The 24,295-nt window shown below is 39.6% G+C and overlaps 1 protein-coding gene and 1 pseudogene across 1 annotated transcript in view; both read left to right on the plus strand.

The window, feature by feature from the left end:
* The window catches only part of LOC101599863 (neurexin-1), a 545,566-nt gene that overhangs the window by 290,309 nt on the left and 230,962 nt on the right, over positions 1-24,295 (plus strand). The gene's annotated exons all lie outside the window — the stretch shown is intronic.
* LOC123455818 lies at positions 13,601-13,892 on the plus strand (annotated as a pseudogene).

Here is a 24,295-nt window from a genome sequence, read left to right on the forward strand (position 1 = left end):
GTGCAGTGCATAATTACATATTGTCTGCGTCTGAGAAATGTAGAAGATTTTGGCTCCTTTGGAAGGCCACACTGGTCAGTGGGCAGATAATGAGCAGAGGCTGTGGAAAGCTCTGCTTCTCTGATGTACTAGACAGAGCCATGTGTCTTGCAGGCACAGACATAGTCTGAGAAATCTCATTAAAATTCTGCTGAACACCTTTTCATAGTGTAATGAATAGTCTCTAGACACACGGTATTTTACTGAGGCTATAATGATTCTCGGTTAGTTCCGATAACAGTGATGCAGTTTCACAATACCAGCCAGACTGTCAAAAAAAATTTTTATTAAAAAAAATGGTTAAAACAAAAATTTTTCAGAAGCAGTACATTAAAGGCATTTCTTGCTATGGAGAAACAAGGAACCTGGTTTATGAGAATAGTTAAGATCGTCCTGTAGAGTTATGTTGTAAAATGTGAGCAAGCTTTTCTTCCATGTCATCCTTGGAATACTGGCCAGTGTTCCCATTAATTATGTGTAAATGTTATAGAAGAGGAACATGCCAAGTGCCTCATCTGTCTCTGAGAACGGCTGCAGGATGACCAAGGTAAAGAGAAGAATGGCTTCAGTCAAGATGGCCTTTAAAGAGGAGCTCTCACTCAGCTGCAGCTGCGGAAATGAGCGTGGACATCACTATCATGCCAAGGCAGTGCTGTTAAACCTGAGGGGTCGAAAACTTCACAGAAAAGACATTTCGAGCCCCGCTCGCTTTCAAAACCGAACCTGAAGAGAACTGTGAGTCTGAAGTAGACAGACAGGCTGGTGAATAGAGTTGCAGGAAGAATGCCAAGCAAGCTCTGGCTCTCCGTGGTGCCAGGTAGCAACCCTCCGCAGTCCTCCAGGGATGTGACTCCTTCTGCAGGAGAGAGGGCGAGGAGTTCTGATGGTGAAAGTGTGCCCCAAGCTCAGGAGGGGCAAATGACAGAGCACTGCTGCGAACATCCATTCATTATTCTCCACATCACTTCCCTCAGAAGTCATTCACAAAAGACCCTCATGCAGAGGGAGTCTAGTAGAGTCTGCATTGTGGTGACGACGTCAGATCTGGAGTTAGGTTTCTTGAGTTCAGATCTTGGTTGCACAGATTAGGGTTCTGTGTATCCTAGCTCTTCATCCCTATGCAATGACAACAAATAATTTTATCCAAATTTCAATGTTATATGTATCCAGTAAGACTAATTTGAAGAACTTTGCAGATATTGAAGACCTCAGTAAAATCCCTAGTGAAACATTAGGTATTTAGCTGAATTTCTAGAGTAAGGATTCAATTACATACATCTTCCAGGTCTCAAAAAAATTGATAATGAAAGAGAGATCATACCAATTAGGATTAAAATTGTTAGGAATTTATAAATAGTAAACATAAGAAAATATTTAAAGGGAAAATAAGTTAGATGTCAATATTAGTTTAATCCCAGCACTCGGGAAGCAGAGGTAGGAGGATCACTGTGAGTTCGAGGCCACCCTGAGGCTCCATAGTGAATTCCAGGTCAGCATGAGCCAGAGTGAGACCCTACATTGAAAAAAAAAGAAAAAAAAAAAAGACTACACATGATTTAGTATCCTCACACTTTCACCCTGTCCAACTTTTTAATGTTTATTTTTCCTCTCCTTAAAGCATGCTAGCTTTACTAACTGTAACAGTAGAGCTGTTATATTACCCTGTATCACCATGATAATGGACTTAATTAAAAACATAAATCTTGGGTTGGAGAAATGGCTTAGTGGTTAAGGTGCTTGCCTGCAAAACCTAAGGACCCAGGTTCTATTCTCCAGGCCCCATGTGAGCTAGATGCCCATTGTGGCACATACATCTGGAGTTCATTTGCCGTGGTTAGAGGCCCTGATGCATCCATTATCACTCTTTCTCTCCCTCTCTCTGTCTCAAATAAATAAACAAACAAATGAATATCTTTTAAAAAATATAAATCTTCTAAGTAGGTTGAAGTTTTCAGAGTTCTTCAAAGAATACTTTTATTTTCTCACTATGCTAATCAATACATTTTACTCTTATATTTGAAAATCACTACCTAGGTTGAAGTTTTGTTCTTTCTTTCAGTAAGGAGTGATAGATGTCAAAGAATCACTGTTATCAATTTTTGATAAATAGTTATTGGTGGGGCTGGAGAGATGGCATAGCGGTTAAGCGCTTGCCTGTGAAGCCTAAGGACCCCGGTTCGAGGCTCGGTTCCCCAGGTCCCACGTTAGCCAGATGCACAAGGGGGCGCACGCGTCTGGAGTTCGTTTGCAGAGGCTGGAAGCCCTGGCGCGCCCATTCTCTCTCTCTCCCTCTATCTGTCTTTCTCTCTGTGTCTGTCGCTCTCAAATAAATAAATAAATTTAAAAAAATAGTTATTGGTGGAAATATGAGCAAATAAAATTTAACTTTAGCTATATAGGAGGATGTGTGTATTTCTAATGATACATAATATAACTGCAGAAACATGTCAGAAATTCTAAATTTCACAAGTAACTGAACACCAACTATGTCTCAGACTACATAAAACTGTCATTAAAAGTATATGTGTTGTGATCAACACCTTGCTTAGAATAAAACCTGAATTATTTGACCTGTGATTTTATGAGTAGCAATATATTTTCTAATGTGATTCTTCAAACGTATGATTTTTTAGAAAGCAAGTTTTATATTTTTAAATTGTATGTTTTTTTTCATTTTTGTCAGTTTCATACATGTATATAATGTATTTTGATCTTATTGCCTTCAGTTAACTTCTTATCCCCTTTCCCAATAAGACCCTTTTCTGCCCCATTAATCACTATCTTACTTTCATTTTTTTAACCTATTAAATTAAATTAGGGTTGCTTGCATGATCGTGGATAGAAGGTTATTTGCCAGAGGACAGTTAACTTGCCAATGACTACAAGAATAGTGACCCCAGATAACCCCAAGCAATTGTTGGCTGCCATTAGCTACTCTGGGAGGTCTGTTGTCCCATGAATCCTTCCCTCATTGAAGGTGATCCATTGACTATCTTGTGTGGAAGACCATAAATCCATGATTGTGATGGTCATGTTGTATCTAGAAGATAGCACTCTGCAGCCCTCCTCCTCACCCTCCTGCTGTTACAGTTTCTTCTTCCTTTCTCCTTTTCTATGATATTCCCTAGGCCTTGGAAGATGTAGGCTGCTTTTCCTGTGTGAGGCTACAAACACGGCAGTCACTTCTCAGCAACTTTGCCAGCTATGCATCTCTGTGTTAACCATTGCACATTGTGGTTGTTGTAGTAAGAAATTTCTAGATGGAGGCTTCAAGCAGTGTTAATCTACGGGGCTAAATATGGATATGTAAATACATGTTACAATTCTTAAAATGTTTAAAAATACTTTATTCTTGTGGAATGTTTAACATTAAAAAATTAACTCAGTTTTCTAACTGTGCAATTCCACAAGCTCCAAAGCATGTTTTAAAATGTTTAGACTATTTATTATTCATTTAGTCTTCTTTGACTCATTTATCCTTATACTAATTTCTTTTACATTGGGAAAAGTATATTCATGATGATGACACATGATATTAATGAATAAGATTCAATTTCATGCATTCATTTTTCTTCAACTACATGACATAGAATTTGTGTTGGACAATATCAATGGCTTTCATTTTAATAAGAGGTTTGAAACTATTAAATAAGAGTCTTTTTTTTCTTTTTCGAAGCTTATTTTTATTTGTTTATTTGAAAGAGAGAAAAAGAGAGAGAATGAGCACACCAGGGCCATCAGCCTCTGCAAACTAATTCCAGACATATGTGCCACAGATCTGGCTTACATGGGTACTAGGGGCTCGAATCTGGGTCCTTTGGCTTTGCAGGCAAGCTCCTTAACTGCTAAGTCATCTTTCCAACCCTAAATAAGTCTTAAAGCCATTTGTCAAGGTGAGAATGTGTTTGTCAACAGAGGGGAGTGATGCCTAGGACAATTCTAGGTGGCATTGATCGTGACTTTATAGATCGTGTGTGTGTGTGTGTGTGTGTGTGTGTGTGTGTGTGTGTACAGTTCTGGGCATTTTTACCTTTCAGTGATTCATTGTTTTATACAATCAAATATGCATAATAATATAACCTATTATGAAGAGTTACTATGAGGAGGGAACACATTAAGATACATAGTACAATTAAATTAGTATGAGCCCATATAGTCTATAATAGTAAGTTGTGAAGATGTGTCACTATCATCATTGTGATTATCGTCTCAGTTCATATGCACAGAACCTCAGGTGTAGTTATGATGATTCTGCTCTTACATACAAGGAAACTAAAGTTTAGAGAATTTGAAAGCTACTTCAAGGAAATGTTTGAAATTTCAACAACAAAGTGAATATACAAATGCTTTGGAAACTATAAATCACAGTTAAAATGGATGAAGTAAAGAATTTATTTGAGCAAAAGAGAACACAAAGTAATTACATTAGTGAGAATTGTGGCTTCATGATACGACCTTTAATTATGGGGACGTGATCCTCACTGATACTGTATGCAGAACAACCTATGGCAAATCTTCTACGAATCCAAGGGTAAAATTGCCTTAATCTGACTTTAGTTTATTTAAACTATAATCCTTTAAAAATTAATTCCATTTTGTAGTCATCTCTACACATAATTAATTCGAAATTTTTATAAATCTCATCTTTAATATTGATTATGTTTTACCATGTGAGATCTGATTTCTTAGATTGTTTTTCCTTACCCCTGTCCTATAAATAAAGCTCTATGACTCTGTGACTAATATATAGCATGTGTTTTTGGTTTTACTTATCTTACTGAATAAATATCTTCAGGTTAGCTGTTTTAAGAAGTACATTTTTCTATGTGTACCTCCTACTGATTATGTTTTTAAAAATGCATTTGCCCCTTGTGCTAAAAAAATATTACCCAGTTAACACTGTGACAATAGTAGTGATTTTCGGGAAAGGATCTGTGGGTTCTTCCTCTGTAATTTGCTTGCTGTTTCTGACAACCCTTCACAATGGCTGTAATCAGTCTGGTGATTTTTTTTCCCATGCTCTGTGCCCAGACCTGCCCATCACTGCTTCACATTACATGGTGTTAAGTACTGCCGTTCATTTCTCACTTTGCTCTGGGTTGCAATTAGTCTTTTTTTGTATTGTCTTAATTAATTTCCACTAGTAACCATTATAAACTAACATGAGCCAAACATACACTTTTTTTAAAAAGCAGGAACAGAAAGTTACAGAATTTTCTATCTTCATTAGATACTAGAGGTCACCTAATAACAACAACAATGACAGATGAATATTTGTCTTCCAGAGATTAAAATCCAAGGCCAAGGTCATATGGAGATTACTCTCCAAGCTGGACCTCTCACTCTCTTCCTGTAGCTCTGTACTGTTCACATAAAGCAGGTTGGCATTGTCAATGAAGGGAATCTCGAGTTGTAAATCTTAATGTGAGTCATGACAGCTAATCCTGAAAATGGAAACAGAATGCTTCAACAGGGTGATGCTTTGACCTTTTGCTCCCTGTTGCATTGCTACTGCCTAGAATGGTAACTGGCCTGTACTTGATACTCACTATATGCTTTGAATAAATGAATGATTGGGTAATTAATTCACCACCACAAACAAACATATATGCTCCCTTTTCTTGCTTGGATTTCAAAATAGTATAGATTGCATTTTACCTGCTTCTCGAGTAGCAAAATAATTTACTTTTTGTGTATTATTTATACATATACAATAAGGTTAAAAAGAGAGCATCAGTATAGCCAGATACTTTCTTTTTGTAATAAAAATTGACCTAATACATCTTTATATTGATAAGCACCAGCAAACATTTAATTTTATCAAGTTAACAGCTAAAACTGTGCAGGTATCTGGATTTCATTTTCAGTGGCAGAAGGCCATTTTATACCCATGCTCCCCTCCCCCATTCTCTGTCTCTCATAAATAAGTAAATAAATAATAAAGTAATTAAATATTTAAAAATACAAACATAAAAATGAGACACAGAAAATATAATGTCTTACCTTTATATGACCGTTCTGCATATTTTTAAATGGCTTAAACATTAATTTAAAATAAAAATATCCCAAAGTCATTAGAGCCTCTGCTGCCATGATAAGTTTTAGCTGCCATCTACTAGCCCATCGGGCAAACCTGCATACTTAACCAGACCAAGAGCTTCTAGCTCCTTTAGTTTATTGCCCCTAGTCCCTTGTAGTATTTCCTCCGTCATGACCTCTTTGCACTCTGCTAGTATATCAAATTTCAGTACTCTGTGGTTAGTTGTATATATTTGCTGCCTTTTTCTTTGCTGAGAGACTCAGCTTTGGGATTTTATATCATTCAAGTTATTTAGTCTGTACAAAACACAGTAAACTAAGAATAATTGGTGAAACAAGCAAGTGTGCTGTTTTCTTGGTGAACTGGTACCAGCATAAGGGTGAAGGAGATAGACACAGAGAACAATCAACTCCTACCAAATCAGATATCCAGAGACACAGGGGCTCACAAGACCTCATCACCAAAGCAGACCTAAAATGAACCCAACATGGCTCAGGGAAATTTGCAATAGAAGGGGCAGAAAGAATGTCAGATCCACTCGTTGGGTCATGATACAGAAACATTTCCTCCTACCCATAACTGAGAGCTAACCCCACAATGCACGACCCGTATACCCCAACAAGGAGGGGCCAGGGAGACGGGGGAGGACAAGAAGGAGGCTAACAATGGTACCAACATGGCTATATTCACTGAGTAAAAAACTAATAAAAAAAAATCAGCTTTGGGATTTTATATCGTTCAAGTTATTTAGTCTGCACAAAACACACTAAATGTTAGGGATGCAATCAAATTATATAAATAGCCCAAAAACTCAGGTTTGATGCACACTTATCTTTAACACGTAAGAAAAACAGCAGACTGAAGAGTCATTGTGTCCTGTGGGGTGCGGGGCTCACTTGCAAATATGCCCCTTCCATTGTGACCATCATTCTTTCCAAGAGCAACAGAAAGGCCTGAACACCCCTGGCAGACACAGGGTTGCAGAGAGCTGTGTCTTTTCAGTTTGCCTTGTCATCAAGGGATGTTGTCGCCCAAGACCTCAGCCACAGTCATCCCAGCTGAACCCTGGTGAATGCATTGTAGGTCGTCATTGTTGCCTCTGCTCGTGAGCAACTGTGTGGCTTTGGGCAAATTATTTAACAGTTCTCGTTTTCCTTCCATGAAATGTAAACCAGGGATGTCCATCCCAAAATTTCATGAGGAAAAAAACTAATTAATATTTTTAAGTAAAAAAGTAATAAAGTATAACAAAATGCATTTAGGTAGAAACGTAGGTCAATCAGTATATATAACTTAATTTGTGTTTCCCCTGTACTAAAGTCCTATTGACACTCAGAAGTTATTCCACATTAAAAAAGAAGAACAGTAAGGTAGTTTCCCTAAGATTATTTTTTTTTAATTTTAGTTCTCATTATTTGGCACAATTTATGCAAAAGAAATGCAACTTGAGTCTGCCTCTGCTTTTTCGTCTCTCTTTCTTTTAGTAGCTGTATTTAGAGAAGTCACTGCCTGCCTGGGGAGCTGCATGCTCTGTGTGGGGTGTCCTGTATGGCCAGGCAGGCTTCTCTGAAATCTGTGCTTCGAGATCTTGTTCTCAAGCTCTCACACGTCCTGTAATAAGCTACAGCCAAATGTAAAAAGGATAGGCATATGAAAGAACATGTAGTTCACAGCCCAAAGGAAACTGAATGCTTCATTGGGTATCTTTCTCTGTGATGTTTTCTTTTTAATTTTTTTATTAATTAGTTTTGTATTAAGCAAATATAGTCAGTTTGGTACTATTATTAGGCTCATCCGTCACCTACCCCTTCCCCCTGTCCCCTCCTTGTTGAGGTATATGGGTCATGCATTGTGGAGTTAGCCCACAGTTGTGGGTAGGATGTCTCTGCATATCAGGGCCCAACGTGTGGCTCTGACATTCTTTCTGCCCCCTCTTCTGCAAAATTTCCCTGAGCCATGTTGGGTTCATTATTGGTCTGCTTCAGTGATGAGGTTTTGGGGGCCTCTGAGGCTCTGGCTCTCTGATTTGGTAGGAGTTCATTTTTCTCTGTGTTGGTCTCCTTCCCCCTTGTGCTGGTACCCGGTTCATCAGGAAAACAGCACCCTTGCTTGTTTCTCCAATTTTTCTTAGTTTCAGCCCGGGCCCTTTTGAGGTATGATGGGGTGGCTCTCTCCTTAGGATCTACATCTATCTGAAAAAGAGAAGCAGGTTCTCCAACGTAGAGTAAGTTAGCACCAGGACAAATGAGATAACCCTTACTTTGTTATAGAGAATTTAATAGGTGTAGGCCCTCTTGTAACCCATGATTGGTGGTAGCTTGATGTTGGAGAGTGGGCTAATTTTTGAATATGGTTCTGACTTGTTTCCCAGCTCCAACTATGGTTCTGTACCACTGAGGGAATCAGTTACCCAATTCAAGAGTAGTTGGTTCCCCACCATGGCTATGTGCCACTACTGCACTTGTGTGGGCATCACAGCAGGTTATTTGCTGCTAAGTAGGTTAGACTATGAGTTGCTTGGACAGATGTTGGTCATTTTCCCCCAGTCGCCCACGTAGCACCTTCTGGCACTTGATGCGCTGACTGTCTGGGGACTGACTCTCTTCTAGCTTCCAGCCATGCCATTCCATTTTATGTGTCAGCTGCATATGGTGTCTTCAGCAGTGGGGTCTCACCACTAACCTTTAGTGGGTCATCAAGTACTCTGACAGAAATCTGTCTGTGTGATGGGGGTTTATAAGTCCTGCTCTGAGAGGGCCGATACAGCAGCTGCCCTTGGAATCAGAGCTGCCCATTCCACTGAGTCATCTAGTAGCTCAGCTAGGGTCACAGTTTGCATGCTCATATCTATTTTTATAATGTTAGATCTTGTGAATACTCCAAGATAAATGGATTGAAATACAAAAATGGACCAGAAAAGACTTCGAACCCCCAGGAACCATACAAGAAACTGCTGGCAGATTCCAGAGTGGAATTGAATTATTAGTTGCAGTAAGATGTAGGCATTGTGCCGCATCTGAAAATGACTCAGACTAATCATCTAACCCAATCTGCTGGCTCAGTGTTCAGGATGAGCTGAGGGAGGAAGAAGGAAAGAGATAGAGAGGAAGGGAAGGAAGGAAGGAAGGAAGGAAGGAAGGAAGGAAGGAAGGAAGGAAGGAAGGAAGGAAGGAAGGAAGGAAGCAAGGAAGCAAGGAAGCAAGGAAACAAGGAAGGGAGGGAGGAAGGGAATCTTGGTCTAGCATTGCTCTGAATCTTCATTATTTCCACATATTCAAAGCCTCAGTCATGGGAACAGGACATCTTTGGTAAGCATGCTGAGATTCCAGAGAGACTTGAAGGGGCTGATCCCCAACAAATAGCATGCTGCGGCTAAGCACGGGTCTGCTTCATGAACGCACACGCAAGAAGGCGCATCCCTGTCTCATTCGCTGCCTCCCCTCCCTGCCCTGTCAAGGGCTCTGCCTAAGAAACACTGCTGGGCTGGAGAGATAGCTTAGCGGTTTAGCGCTTGCCTATGAAGCCTAAGGACCCTGGTTCGAGGCTCGGTTCCCCAGGACCCATGTAAGCCAGATGCACGAGGGGGTGCACGCGTCTGGAGTTCGTTTGCAGTGGCTGGAAGCCCTGGCGCTCCCATGCTTTCTCTTTCTCTCTCTCTCTCTCTCTCTCTCTCTCTCCCTCCCTCCTTTTCTCTCTGTGTCATTCTCAAATAAATAAACAATAACAAAAAAAAAAAAAAGAAAAGAAAAGAGACACTGTTGACAGCAGAGGGATGGCTTAGCAGTTAAGGTGCTTGTTCATGAAGTCTGAGGGACCAGGTTCAACACCCCAGTACTGACGTAAGCCACATGCACAAGATAGCACATGTGTCTGGAGCTCATTTGCAGTGGCTGGAGGCCCGGTGTGTCTATTCTATCTGGCTCTTCCTCCTCCTCTTTCTCTCTCTCTCTCTCTCTCTCTCAAATAAACTAATCATGGTTACAAAGGGGAAGAGTTCAAAACAACACAAAGTTTTTTAAAATGTGGTTGACATGTAGCTGGGATGAAAAGGAAGAACTTTTTGCATAAACTCTTCAGTACATAATGTATGGAGTATGGAGTTTTTTTGTAATTTAATAAATTTCCCTCTTATAGTTTCTCCAAGACTGAAAGCATAGCTTAAGTAGAAAACCAAAATAAGGTTAACAGAGACAGCATTTAAACAAACAAGTTATGCATGAAATCTGCATTTTCTGATATAAAATTGAGATTGTATGCTAATAAACTCACACTGGGACATAAGGCAAAGAATTAGGTATTATGGTTCTGTTTGGAAAATTAACGCTCTAAAGTGATTTATGGTTTACCAAATACTTTGTCCTGTAAAACAGTTCCCTCTCTGTGTTCATTCATAAACCCAGAGGCTACTTTGTATATGCTGGTGGCTTCTGTCATCTTCTTCCACATTTCCAAGCATTTCATGTACAGTGATGGGAAGATCTCAGGGAAGCTACTGAATTAACAGGCCGCTAAGACATGGAAATAATTGAAATAGACCAAGTTAAGGAAGTTAAAGACTTTGAGTCCTTGGATTTTCAATTGTGGATAACTTCTCTGAAACCTCCATACTAGAAGGACACAGATGAACTGTATTATTATACATACATACATACATATATATATATATATATATATATATATATATATATATATATATATATGTATATATATTTAAGATTCTTTTATACTTTGCTTGAGCAAGCTGATTATAACTGACCAAGTACTATTCTCCCCTGTCCTCCCACCTTCCTAGCATTTATTCAGGTTCAGAGATTCGGGAAGTCACGAGTTTTAGTGAGTCTTAGTGAGAGTGAAAGGATGGGGACAACTATCATCAAACACCTTATCTGTGTTGAGGGGTGAAGATTACCTGCCTTTCACATTACACTGGGAAATCAAATCTCCCCAAGTCTGTGAATATCTTCCCAGTGCAGTCACAATGGTAGAAATTGTAGGATTTATATATTTGCAACATTTTTGTAACACACACTTAGTTATGGGTTAAAATGGCATGCTTTGTGTAATCAACTTAGTGATCATGAAAGAAAGAAGAGAGAGATTAGGAAGGGGTGGGCAGAAGGGACAGAAGGCTAAATAAATGTCACTGGCTTTGGGTTGTTAGTGTGACTTTGGTTTCCTAAGGTTTCCTGAAATCTTATTTGTTTAGATCGCGCACACATAGCAGCCCAAGGCAAGTATATATCTTTATGCCTCTGCCCAGACGTTGGCTCGTAAAAGCTGCTGAGCTGGAAACCTTCCCTGAAAGTTCCTGGCATTCCTCGCAGAGATATTAGTGAAGGCTGTTGTTTGCTCACGTAGTGTAGATCTTCTTCAAATCCTGAGTTAAACTCCTTAGTTAAAGTTTCTATGTCTGAATTCTTCTGTGTAACATAAAGATTACAGATTATTACATATAGTGTACTTGTGGATGAAATAACATCACATGACCAATTATTGTTGTTTTGGGGGAGCAGAGTCACAGTAGTCTCTCTGCATGTCTTTCCTTTACATCCTCCAAGCCACGCTGTGGTCTGTGTCAATTCATGGCCATCTTTCTACATAATAATATGGCTAAGCTCTTTTCTGGGCTCCCAAACCCACGAGTATGCGTAAAATATTTATAGATCAATATTCATTGTGCTATCAGGTCACTGAAAAGTTTTTTTTTTTAATAATTTTATTTATTTATTTGAGAGTGACAGTCACAGAGAGAAAGACAGATAAGAGGGAGAGAGAGAATGGGTGCGCCAGGGCTTCCAGCCTCTGCAAACAAACTCCAGATGCGTGTGCCCCCTTGTGCATCTGGCTAATGTGGGACCTGGGGAACCGAGCCTCGAACCGGGATCCTTAGGCTCCACAGGCAAGCACTTAACCGCTAAGCCATCTCTCCAGCCCCACTGAAAAGTTTTAAGGTAAGCTTTCTATGATTTCTCTCCCCCCACCCCCTCATTTTTGCTGTGCATATGTGTGTGGAATGGGGGTAAATGTGGGTATGTGCTGACGCAGCACAGGTTTGGAGATCAGAGGATAACACTGAGTGTATCCACGTGTTCCTTCACCTTTGTTTGAGGCAGGGTCTCTTGTTGTTAAGCAGTACACTGGATTTTCTTATTTCTGCATCTAATATTTTCAAAGCTTTTATCGACAGTTTACAAATTTTATTAATAATGTACAGGTGTATTTCTCAGTCTCCTCAGCTCTCTCTGTCTCCTTCTCCCCTATATTCCTGCATCACCATTCCTCCCTCCTAGTAATGTCATACTATTTGATTTATTGGTTATGAATTTTGCCATATGAACATGTTGGTTGTTGGGCATATGCCCCTCCAGGTTACACTGATGTGTCTTCTCTGTCCCACTGCCAGTCCTCTGAGGGCTCTCTTCAGCGAAGTCAGCAGTGCTTGTGGTGGGGTCTGAATGCATCAAATAGTCTCTGCGCCCAGGAGGTGGGGGTGGCAACGCTTCAGGATACTCCTGCCCACTCTGTGTCTCCTAGAATCGTTCTGTGCCTTCTTGCACATTGTTCCGTGAACCCTGGCAGGTGTGTTACAAGACTACTTTCATTGTTTAGCTCTGTGCGATCTCTGAATCTCTGCTTCAAAGCATTTTGAGTATCTCCAGTGTCTATCACCTTCTCCCTAGAGCAGATGGTCTGGCCAGCAGGGAAAGCAGCACACAAGAGTCTATGCACCTCCATCACATCTTCCAGGGCCCAAGAGACATTACGGAAAAAGTGGCAATCTAAACACGGAAAGAATATTTAACCAGAAAAAAAAAAGTGACAATTCCAATGATATAAACTAAAAGATAAGAAATATTGCAAAACAGTATTCCATTTCCAAATTAATGATAGTTAAGAAATTTAAAAGAAGACTATTGGGAGGATTAGTGAAAATTAAATAAATGTTTCCATCATGATGACTAATACCGAAAAAAATCTAATAACTAAAACTGTTAGTCCTTGAAATCTGATGGTTTTGGGTAAGTCATTTCCCCTCACTGATGATGATGATGATAGCGATGAATAGGCAGTGATGGATATGAAGATTTAGATAACTTGAACATAACAAGCCTCATTATTACAGCTAGTGAGCTGGCAGATAGGGTCCACCCTGCTTTAAAATGTAAATGTTGGGCTGGAGAGATGGCTTAGCTGTTAAGGCGCTTGCCTGCAAAGCCTGAGGACCCATGTTCAACTCTCCAGCTCCCACATAAGCCAGAGGCACAAAGGTGAGGCAAGCGCAAGCTCACACCTACCAACTAGCTGGCACAAGTGTCTGGAGTTCTATTGTAGTGGCTGAGGCCCTGGTGTGCCAATTCTCTCTCTTTTCTCTGGTTCTCGCTCTCTCTAAAAAAATAAGCTTAAAAAATGTTTTCAACATGCAAAGGTGGCTTTTTCCTGTGAGGTGCGAGAGGTGCGTGCTGACGAGCATGGACTCCCTGTCTCCTGTTTTCCTTGCGTGGGTGCCTCTACACCACAAAGATGGTCAACGTACCTAAAGCCCCTGGTGCTCTCTGTAAGAAGTGTGGCAAGCAGCAGCCCCACTAAGTGACCCAGTTCAAGAAGGGCAAGGATTCCCTGCATGCCCAAGGGAAGCAGAGTGGTCTGGTGAGCAGACAAAGCCAATTTTCAGAAAGAAGGCCAAAACCACCAAGAAGATTGTGAGTATGTGGAGCCCACCTGCAGATCCAAGAAGCTGCTGGCCATTAAGAGATGCAAGCATTTTGACCTGGGAGGAGACAAGAAGAGAAAGGGCCACCTGATCCGGTTCTAAAATGTCTTTCTGTTTGAGCCAAAATACTGAAGCATTAGAAATATGGCCCATTGGAAAATAAGTTTTTAGTTATAAAAAAATGTAAATGTGTATTGTGTTTCCTTTGTTTTTATTTCACAATTTCTCATTTAAAATGAGGACTGTTATATTATTTTTCAAATGTCCTTACGATATTTTTCATTATTGCCTGGATAGTTACCTGAATCTGTTCATTTCCATCTTTGACTTTTATTTTAACCAAGTTAATACTGCATAGATTTCTTACAAATGCAGGGTGAATTTCACCTTCTAATATACACCTGCCTCTTGTAGAAAAATTGACTTTAATCTGTGATTTTTTTTTTAACTTTAAAATGGCTTGCTTTATATAAGCTTCTCTTGTGGCTGTACTGTTACAGATGAGCACAGTGAAAATGACATACTGTACAAATTATAGCTCAAAAAATCATTTTGTAATATGCTATTTTTTCGAATACTTCTCTGGGAAACAGAATAGATATTTGTCTTTATTTTATGCTGATAACCCCAGTTTCATTTATTTTACTTACATCAGTCATCATGAATACACAGGGAGTGTGATTTATAAGACACCTTCCTAGGTGTATTGGGATACAAAATCTGATTCATGGTATCTAAATTGAAGGACTGTGTATCCTAATGTTAGAGATAAGATACACATTATTTGAAAAGATAAGTATGACAGAGGAGGTGGGTATTGAAAATGTCAAAAGAGTGGCACCAGCAAGCAGTATATTAAGATTTCAATCACAGATAGGGTTAAAAAAGGAATCTGTAAATATGAAGCCTAATGGTCAGGGAGAACGTCTGAGAAGTGACAGTTGAAGTGAACCTTGAAGGAGGGATCGGTGAGAAGGAGAAAGCGTGTTTCGCATAGACATAAGAAGGGTGTGACATGCGCAGTAAGCAAAAGGATGCAAACGCACCTGGCAGGTGACAATGATGCCATTCAGAATGGATCTACTATAACATATACCTCATTGTGCAGAACACTAAAAGATTTATGGAAAATTAGATTAGATAAACTTTCAGAATATATTTCATTTCCACAAACAAACTGTACCTTTCTGTACCCTCAATGGCCACATAGCAATAATAATTTTAAACAATTTCTAGCTGATGCTTCTTCTTTATGTCTAATTTAACATTGAATTTATAGAGCAATCCTCTGAGAAACAGTCTTACGATAATCAAATATAATAAAAACTGAGGGTCAGGTAATCCAAGCTTGACCACTGTCACAAAAGGACAAAGTGTCTGCATACAGCTGTGACTGCAAATATGACACGAAATGACATATTCACTCCACCTTCGCACTTTGTCTGTCAGAAGACATTTGAAGATTGACCACTGACCATGTGAGCTCATCCCTGTGATTGGGAGAGATTCTTTGCATTGTTTTTGATAGGAACATAGTATCTTTGTGATTTTACCTCTTCTACTAATGAATAGTTCATGTACAGATTTTAACCCAAATTTCTCTGAGAATGTAGCAAGTTACTTTTTGTTTTGATTTTTTGAGATAGGTCTTGCTCTAGCCCATGCTGACTTGAAGTTCATTTTGTGGTCTCATACTGATCTTGAACTCACTGCCCTCCTCCTACTTCTGTCTCATCAGTGCTGGGATTAAAGGTGTGCCCCACCACACCAGGTGTACAAGCTGCTTTATCATTACAACACCAAAATCATACAACACCTTTAATTTGTTCAAGTTGATGTTACATTTTCTTTTCCTTACACTGAACTATAATATCCCAATAACACAATAACACAAAAAGACCAGATGTTATAGTTGTGACTAGCATGTGAAAGGTTCCCCAGAAACCCCTGTGCTTCACCACTGATAAGGAGCTCGCTTGCAGTGGCTGGAGGCCCTGACACACCCACCCTCTCTCTCTCCTTCTTTCTCTCTCACTCTCTCTCTCTCCCTCTCTCTCCCTCACACACACACATGTACTCTCTTACTCTCTCATTTAAAAAGAGGCAGTCTGTTAGGCTTTGCCTCAAAACAATGCATCAAAAAAAAAAATAACTTTCAGGAAGTAGGGCCTAAGTGGAGGAAGTGGGTCACAAGTGACTGGTGATACTGGTTGTGACGTCCTGGCCCACACTCAGGCTGTTTGCCATCTCTCTCTCCTTCCTGCCTGCCAACAGCAGAGTGTTGTTTCTGTAGAAGTGGACTGCTCTTGTCCTCACACCCATACCTTGATGCGTTGTGCCCTCAAGCTGTGAACCGAAAGAAACCCTTCTCTTAGGTTGCACCTTTCAGGCATTTTCGCATAAGTATAAGGGGAATAACACATTGTAACTCCCACTTAATATATGTGCAAAAGTGAAAAGAGTAATCTTCCTGTAGCTCATGCCAACGGACCAGCCAGGTATCTTGACTCCAAATGCTCAGCAGAACACACGAGTCATCTGCTTTCCAGGATGTCCAGAATTGCAACTGACATTTGGTAGTACAGTTTAGCGCATACCTTATGAAAATATCTATTAATAATTTGGTATATTTGGTGTTTTGTTGGAAATTTGTAATTCTGAACTAATTTTAGTCCTTTCGCTCATTGCACTTGGTCTACAGGATGCGCACATTAATATTCATCTAGTTTTCGCTCAGGCAGTAGTATACTATGCCTCTTACCTTGAGACTAAGGATTGATGGAGAGAGAAAAGTCGTCTTCCCTACAAAGATAAACAGTATAAAAGAAAAATGGCTGTGGCCCTGACAGTCTACCTGCACCAGCTTTGCTTCTGAGCTGAGTCAGAGAGGGCTCCTATTCTGGGCAATGACACTGAAAAGAGACAACTTTCACTATAATATATTGCAGTGAGGTCTGAGTTAATGACTTTTTTTTGCTCTCTTCCTTCTGGTCATATGTGAAAGCTTTCACTTGGCGTCTTGCAATTTCCAGGAGGATTAAAGTAAACAGTGTACAGCTGAGGGACTCATCCACGGCAATTGAACAGAGTTAGCTAACCTTGACTAAAGTTAATTTAGCCATTGGAAATGATGTCAGGCAGGCATCTGCAAGACAGATGCCAATTCACACTGTTCTTGATCAAATACCTTGCCACCTTCTGTAATGTTTTATTATTTTGTTCCCAAATGTTAAAGTGAAACCTAAATTTTAAACTAAGATCATATTAGCTATTATAATTCTTGCTCACCTGTCTATTCCTTTGATAATTAAAGAATCATTCTCTAAGATGTGATGGTATAGTTGAAATTTAGTGACTTTTTATATTTGAGTTATAATAAAAAGATCAAAATCATACATGGGTATATCAAGTGGGTACAATGACTAAGTTGTATTTATATTGTATTTCTTATAAGAAATATAGCAGTGTCATGTTAATTTTGGCTACATGATGAATTTATCTTCTTACAAAATACTCTTGGATTAACCAAATATATCTTAAATATACATGAGGTGCTAGTGTTTTGGAAAAAAATACTATTAGTGATATAACAACGTCTCACTACTTTTGTAAAATACATTTAAGTAAACACACAAACACTGACATGTCCATATATACCACACATTTTTAAGCAATATACATTACTACACATTTTTCAGTAGAAACGTTACAAAATGGCTTTGAGAGAAAGAAGGATAATTGGATTGTTTTCACTTTGTGTTGACTTTAATCCAAGGCTAAGTAAACCAGTAAAGCAGCGAGTCAGTAGTTGCTTCTGGTCCTGTTCAGGTCTAGGCTCTGTGGTGTACATACAATATTACAGTTTAAGGCTTCTGATAAAATTCCATTACCTTTTATAAAAACATTGCATTAGAATAAACTTCTTTCCAAAGAGGTCTAGAGGCTTAATTTTCCATTGTAATGGTAATACTTTAATCTCAATGTAACTATGAAATAGCCAAGCACAAATATGAAGTTACAATTTTATAATGAAACACAAAATATATACAAAACATCAGCTCAAATGAAATGCTTAAATTTGAACAATTCAGACTAGTTTGTCTGCAATTACATATTTTCCCAGAGAAAAGCAATGTCAAAGCATTTCAGCCAAATACTGATTAAGACCATCTTTTGCTGGTAGCCTGGCCCCCTGGGAAGAGTGCTGCATTCCAGAAGTTATGCAAGGCTGCAGAGCTAGCAAGCTCACAGGACAGGGAACAACTCATCTAAAATTTGCATAGGAGAGTTAAAGTTTCAAGGTGATGATGTCTTTAAATTAGGGAGAAAAGTGAGAGTCCTGTTCTGATGTCACTCATTTTGTGTGATTTATCAACATTGTTACAAGAATTGAGATGACATATCTACAAGCTCACTGGAAAATGTGGCAGGCTGTATGAAGTGACCTGAAGCCTGCGCTGGCTGACAGTGAGCCATGGCCTTTGTCAGCAGAGATGGTGACTTCTGGCTTACTCAGAATCTGAACCACTATCAAGCTCCAGTAAAGGAGAGCCTGGTGGAAGGACTGATTTGTTTTGTTTTTTTTTTTTGATTTGAGGTTGATGGAACTTGGAAGGTGTTTTTTGCACTCACACTTGTCGATGAAGTTACTTGAATATATGAAAGCAGGGTTTGCATATAGAGTACTTGTAGCAGACCGCTTCAGGTTCTCTGAGATGAACTTTCAGACCAGGCACAGTTATGGAGGAAGGGATATTTATTGAAGCTTACAGACCCAGGGGAAGTTCCATAATGGCAGAAGAAGCTGGCCTGCTTTCCCAGGACCAAACACACAGAGAGAAGCACCGGACAAAAAGCCAAAAGCCACATAGCACAGCACACTTCAGGAACTCCAGCTAGGCACACTTTGCATATCTTTAGATTGAAATCTGAAACCCACCACCACTCTTTAAGAACCACCCAGTGACACTGCCTCCAGCCAGGTGGCTGCAGATACAAACTGCAAACAAAGGAAAAACTTAATATATTGAGGGCCATTTATTCAAACCACCACAGTACTCCATGAGCAGCAGAATTGAGACCTCGATACAAAATGCTTCCCACTGTCCCATCTTTTATGTTATAACCAACAAAAGGTTCCTAGTCAGCATCATAATGTTCCTTTGTCATTGCAATGATTGCAAATCTTGAAGGTCTGAGGGCAGGAGTGGGGCTGTGGCTTCTTGGTAGAGAGCTCACCCTATGTGCACTGGTTTCAATTTCAGACACCTCACAGGTCCAGGCTGAACTCTGATAGAGTGGAGTTTTCACACTTTGCAGGAAGGAATTCCTTTGCTCAATCTGTCAGTCTTTCTAAACACATGTTGCCTTGACTTTTATGTTAAATCGCATAGATTTATACCAATTTCACTACTATGAAAATGAAATTGCATTACTTACAAAGGGATGTGATAACTTCATTGACATTGTTACAGCCACTTGACCTGTTTATATGATTCAAAATAATGAAACATAGTTTATGTGCATTTACAAGTCACATCTAAATAGCGTAAAATAGTGTTAAAAAGGCATATTATGTCCTGAGTTCAGTTTCTCCTCCTCTTTTTCATAGGTCAGTAGCTGTAATCTGGTGTCTAGATATGTTCTATGAATATTAAAACTGTATATCAAAGTACATAATGAGCCTTTTAACTTGAATCATATTGTGTACTTTGTTCTACTGCTTTTCTTTTTAACCAGTTTTTGAGATTTCTTTCTGCCATATGCCCAGACTAATATTGAACTCCTGACATCAGTTGGCCTTCCTGCCTCAGCCTCCTTAGCAGGTAGAACTAAACATATGCAACGATTTGTACCTTTAAATATTCTTCTTGTTTTGCATTATAAAATTTATGGAACGGGTTGAAGGACAAAAATCACATGATCATCTCATTAGATGCAGAGAAAGCATTTGACAAAATCCAACATCCCTTCATGATAAAAGTCCTACAGAGACTGGGAATAGAAGGAACATATCTCAATATAATAAAGGCTATTTATGACAAGCCTACAGCCAACATATTACTAAATGGGGAAAAACTGGAAGCTTTCCCACTAAAATCAGGAACAAGACAAGGGTGTCCACTGTCCCCACTTCTATTTAATATAGTTTTGGAAGTCTTAGCCATAGCAATAAGGCAATAGACACACATAAAAAGGATACAAATTGGAAAGGAAGAAATCAAGTTATCATTATTTGCAGATGACATGATTCTATACATAAAGGACCCTAAAGACTCTACTAGCAAGCTGCTAGAGCTGATCAAAACCTACAACAATGTAGCAGGATACAAAATAAATACACAGAAATCAGTAGCCTTCATATATGCTAACAACAAACACACAGAGGATGAAATCAGAGAATCACTCCCATTCACAATTACATCAAAAAAAAATAAAATACCTTGGAATAAACCTAACCAAGGAAGTAAAGAATCTATACAATGAGAACTTTAAAACACTCAAGCGAGAAATTACAGAAGACACTAGAAAGTGGAGAAACATCCCTTGTTCCTGGATTGGAAGAATCAATATTGAGAAAATGGCAATCTTACCTAAAGCAATCTACACATTTAATGCAATCCCTGTCAAAATTCCAAAGGCTTTCTTCATGGAAATAGAAAAAACAATCCAAAAATTCATTTGGAATCACAAAAAACCTCGAATATCTAAAATAATACTGAGCAACAAAAAAGAGGCTGGTGGTATCACCATACCTGATTTTAACCTATACTACAGAGCCATAGTAACAAAAACAGCATGGTACTGGCACAAAAACAGACATGTAGATCAGTGGAACAGAATAGAGGACCCAGATGTAAGCCCAAGTAGCTATAGCCACCTGATATTCGATAAAAATGCCAAAAATACTCATTCGAGAAGAGACAGCCTCTTCAGCAAATGGTGTTTTGAAAACTGGATAAATATCTGCAGAAGGATGAAAATAGATTCTTCTCTCTCGCCATGCACAAGAATTAAGTCCAAATGGATTAAAGACCTTAACATCAGACCGGAAACTTTGAAACTGCTAGAGGAAAAAGTAGGGGAAACCCTTCAACATATTGGTCTTGGCAAAGACTTTCTGAATACAACCCCAATTGCTCAGGCAATAAAACCACAGATTAACCACTGGGACCTAATGAAATTACAAAGATTTTGCACCGCAAAGGACACAGTGAAAAAAGCAAAGAGGCAACCTACAGAATGGGAAAAAATCTTCGCCAGCTATATATCTGATAGAGGATTAATATCTAGGATATACAAAGAACTCAAAAAGTTAAATAATAAGGAATCAAACAAGCCAATCAAAAAATGGGCTATGGAGCTAAATAGAGAGTTCTCAAAGGAAGAAATACGAATGGCATATAAGCATCTAAAAAAATGTTCTACGTCACTAGTCATCAGGGAAATGCAGATTAAAACTACATTGAGATTCCATCTCACTCCTGTCAGATTGGCCACCATCATGAAAACAAATGATCATAAATGTTGGCAGGGATGTGGATAAAAAGGAACCCTTCTGCACTGCTAGTGGGAATGCAATCTGGTCCAGCCATTGTGGAAAACAGTGTGGAGGTTCCTAAAACAACTAGAGATTGATCTACCATATGACCCAGCTATAGCACTCCTAGGCATATATCCAAAGGACTCATCTCATTTCCTTAGAAGTACGTGCTCAACCATGTTTATTGCTGCTCAATTTATAATAGCTGGGAAATGGAACCAGCCTAGATGTCCCTCAACAGATGAGTGGATAATGAAGATGTGGTACATTTATACAATGGAGTTCTACTCAGCGGTAAAGAAAAATGAAGTTATGAAATTTGCAGAAAAATGGATGGACCTGGAAAGTATTATACTAAGTCAGGTAACCCAGGCCCAGAAAACCAAGTGCCACATGTTCTCTCTCATATGTGGATCCTAGCTACAGATGACTGGGCTTCTGCGTGAGAATGAAAATACTTAGTAGCAGAGGCCAGTAAGTTGAAAAGGAGACATAAAGGGTGGAGAAAGGAAGGGAGGAGGATACTTAATAGGTTGATATTGTATATATGTAATTACAATGATTGTAATGGGGAGGTAATATGATGGAGAATGGAATTTCAAATGGGAAAGTGTGGGGGTGGGGAGGGAGGGAATTACCATGGGATATATTTTATAATCATGGAAAATGTTAATAAAAATTAAAAAATAAAATAAAATAAAATAAAATTTATGGAAAGACACTGTTGCAGTCAGGTTACCTTGCTGGCAGAAATCACCCAACCAAGAGTAGCTTCCAGGAAAAATGGTTTATTTTGGCTTACAGACTTTAGGGGAAGCTCCATAATGGCAGGAGAAAATGATGGCATGAGCAGAGGGTGGACATCACCCCCTGGGCAACATCAGGTGGACAGTTGCAACAGGAGAGTGTGCCAAACACTGGAAAGAGAAAATGGCTTATAATATCCATAAGCCCGCCCCCAACAATACAGTGCCTGAAGGAGATGTTAATTCTCAAATCTCCATCATCTGGGAACCTAGCATTGAGAACACATAAGTTTATGGGGGACACCTGAATCCAACTACCACATTCTGCCCTGGTCCCCATGAACTGATAACCATCCATGATATAGAATGCTAGAATGCAATGATTCACCCAACCTTAAAAATCCTCATAGTTTTTAATCAACCCTAATGATGTTCAAACATTCTCATAGTCTGAGATCTTTTAATTTAGCCATAATACTGTAACAACGTCAAAAAAATCCATAATGGCACAGAATACACATTCATACTTCAACAGATGGCATTGGGCATGGCAAAGAAATATTCAAGCAATGTAAGATTTAAACAGGGCAAACATCAAACTCTGTAGCTCCAACTGCAACAACTCTAGTCCGTGACAAATGTCCAAGTCTGATAATTCTAACCAGTCACAAGTCTCTGGAGTTCCAATTCCACTGCTCCAGCTAGGCTACTCACAAACATCCCTGGAAAACTTCATCTGGGGCCGGCAGCTCTTCTTAGCAGCCATCTCATGGTCCTGACATCTCCACTGGGTCTCCACTGCAACCCATAGCTCATCCTCATGGCTCCATCGGGTCTCCATGCAGGCATCCAGCTAATCTGCTTCACAGTGCCCATGGCCATTCCAAAATACAGGACTGTGTTGCAAATTCAATGATTCCCACTTAATACCAGGTGGAGTGCTAATTTGTTAATCCAGGGGGGAATAAAGCAGACTTTGAAGAACAGAGCACTCCTCCAGTATTCAGGCCCCTTCCAAAGACTGCATACTTTCTGTGGTTCCAATGCAGGTCAGATGGTCCAATCTCAGTGGTTATAATCTCTCAGTTGCAGCTGAATGGGCATCAGTTTCACCCAAAGATTGCATTTTTTTCTGTGCCATATGCCTCTGCTCAAACCAGTCGATTTCTACACACTGCAACCCTCCACAATGTCTCAGTATATAGGCATAACAGCAAGCCTCTCACATAAACTGCCTCCAGCCCAGTCCAGGCAAAGCTCTTTCTCACCCTCATAAACCAAACCTCATAGTCCAAGGCTGTTACTGCAGTCAGGTCTTTCATCTCTGACCAGAATAGTCCATCAAGCTGTATTTACAGCACTGCAAGGTGTCTCTTAGGCTGAGGGTTCAAATCCTTCCACATTCCTCTTGAAAATCAGCTTCAAAAGGCCAAAGCCACACAGTCAGGTATCTAGCAGCAAATGATACCAGTCCTTGGTACCAACTTGACTGTTGCAGTGAGGTTCGCATTGCTGGCAGAAACCACCTGACCAAGAGCAGCTGTGGGAATAAAAGGTTTATTTTTGCTTACAGGCTCAAGGGGACACTCCACAATGACAGGGAAAATGATGGCATGAGCAGAGGGTGGACATCACCTCCTTACCAACAAGAGTAGACAATAGCAACAGGAGAGTGTGCGAAACACTGGCGAAGGGAAACTAGCTGTAACACCTATATGCCTACCCCCAACAATGCACTGCCTTCAGGAGGCAGTAATTCTCAAATTTTCATCAGCTGGGAACCTAACATTCAGAAAACCTCAGTTTATGGGGGATGCCAGAATCGAACCACCACCGATGCCTGTCATCTGCCTTTCCACAATGGTAGCACCTTTCCTAAATATTTAGTCCTATATCAAAATCTGGAAAAGTCCTTAGTGCAACCCACAAACCCTATTCAGATTTCACTGTATCTGTGTGTGTGCCTATGTGTGTGTGCGGTTCTACGTAGCTGTCACACACCACTAAAATAAAGGTGCACATCATTCCATCATCATGGGGTCACTCATGCTCTGCCAGCTACACTCTGCCCCTAGCTTCCACTCATCTATGTTTAATCTCTACATTCTTATTATCTCTAAAAATGACTATATGCATAATAACTTATATTGGCTATTTTTCATGGACTGAACTTCTCTTGAGGTCCATTGAAATTAATGGATGTGGCAAAAGACAAA

This window comes from Jaculus jaculus, chromosome 18 (genome assembly GCF_020740685.1).
Source record: "Jaculus jaculus isolate mJacJac1 chromosome 18, mJacJac1.mat.Y.cur, whole genome shotgun sequence".
Lineage (NCBI taxonomy): Eukaryota > Metazoa > Chordata > Mammalia > Rodentia > Dipodidae > Jaculus > Jaculus jaculus.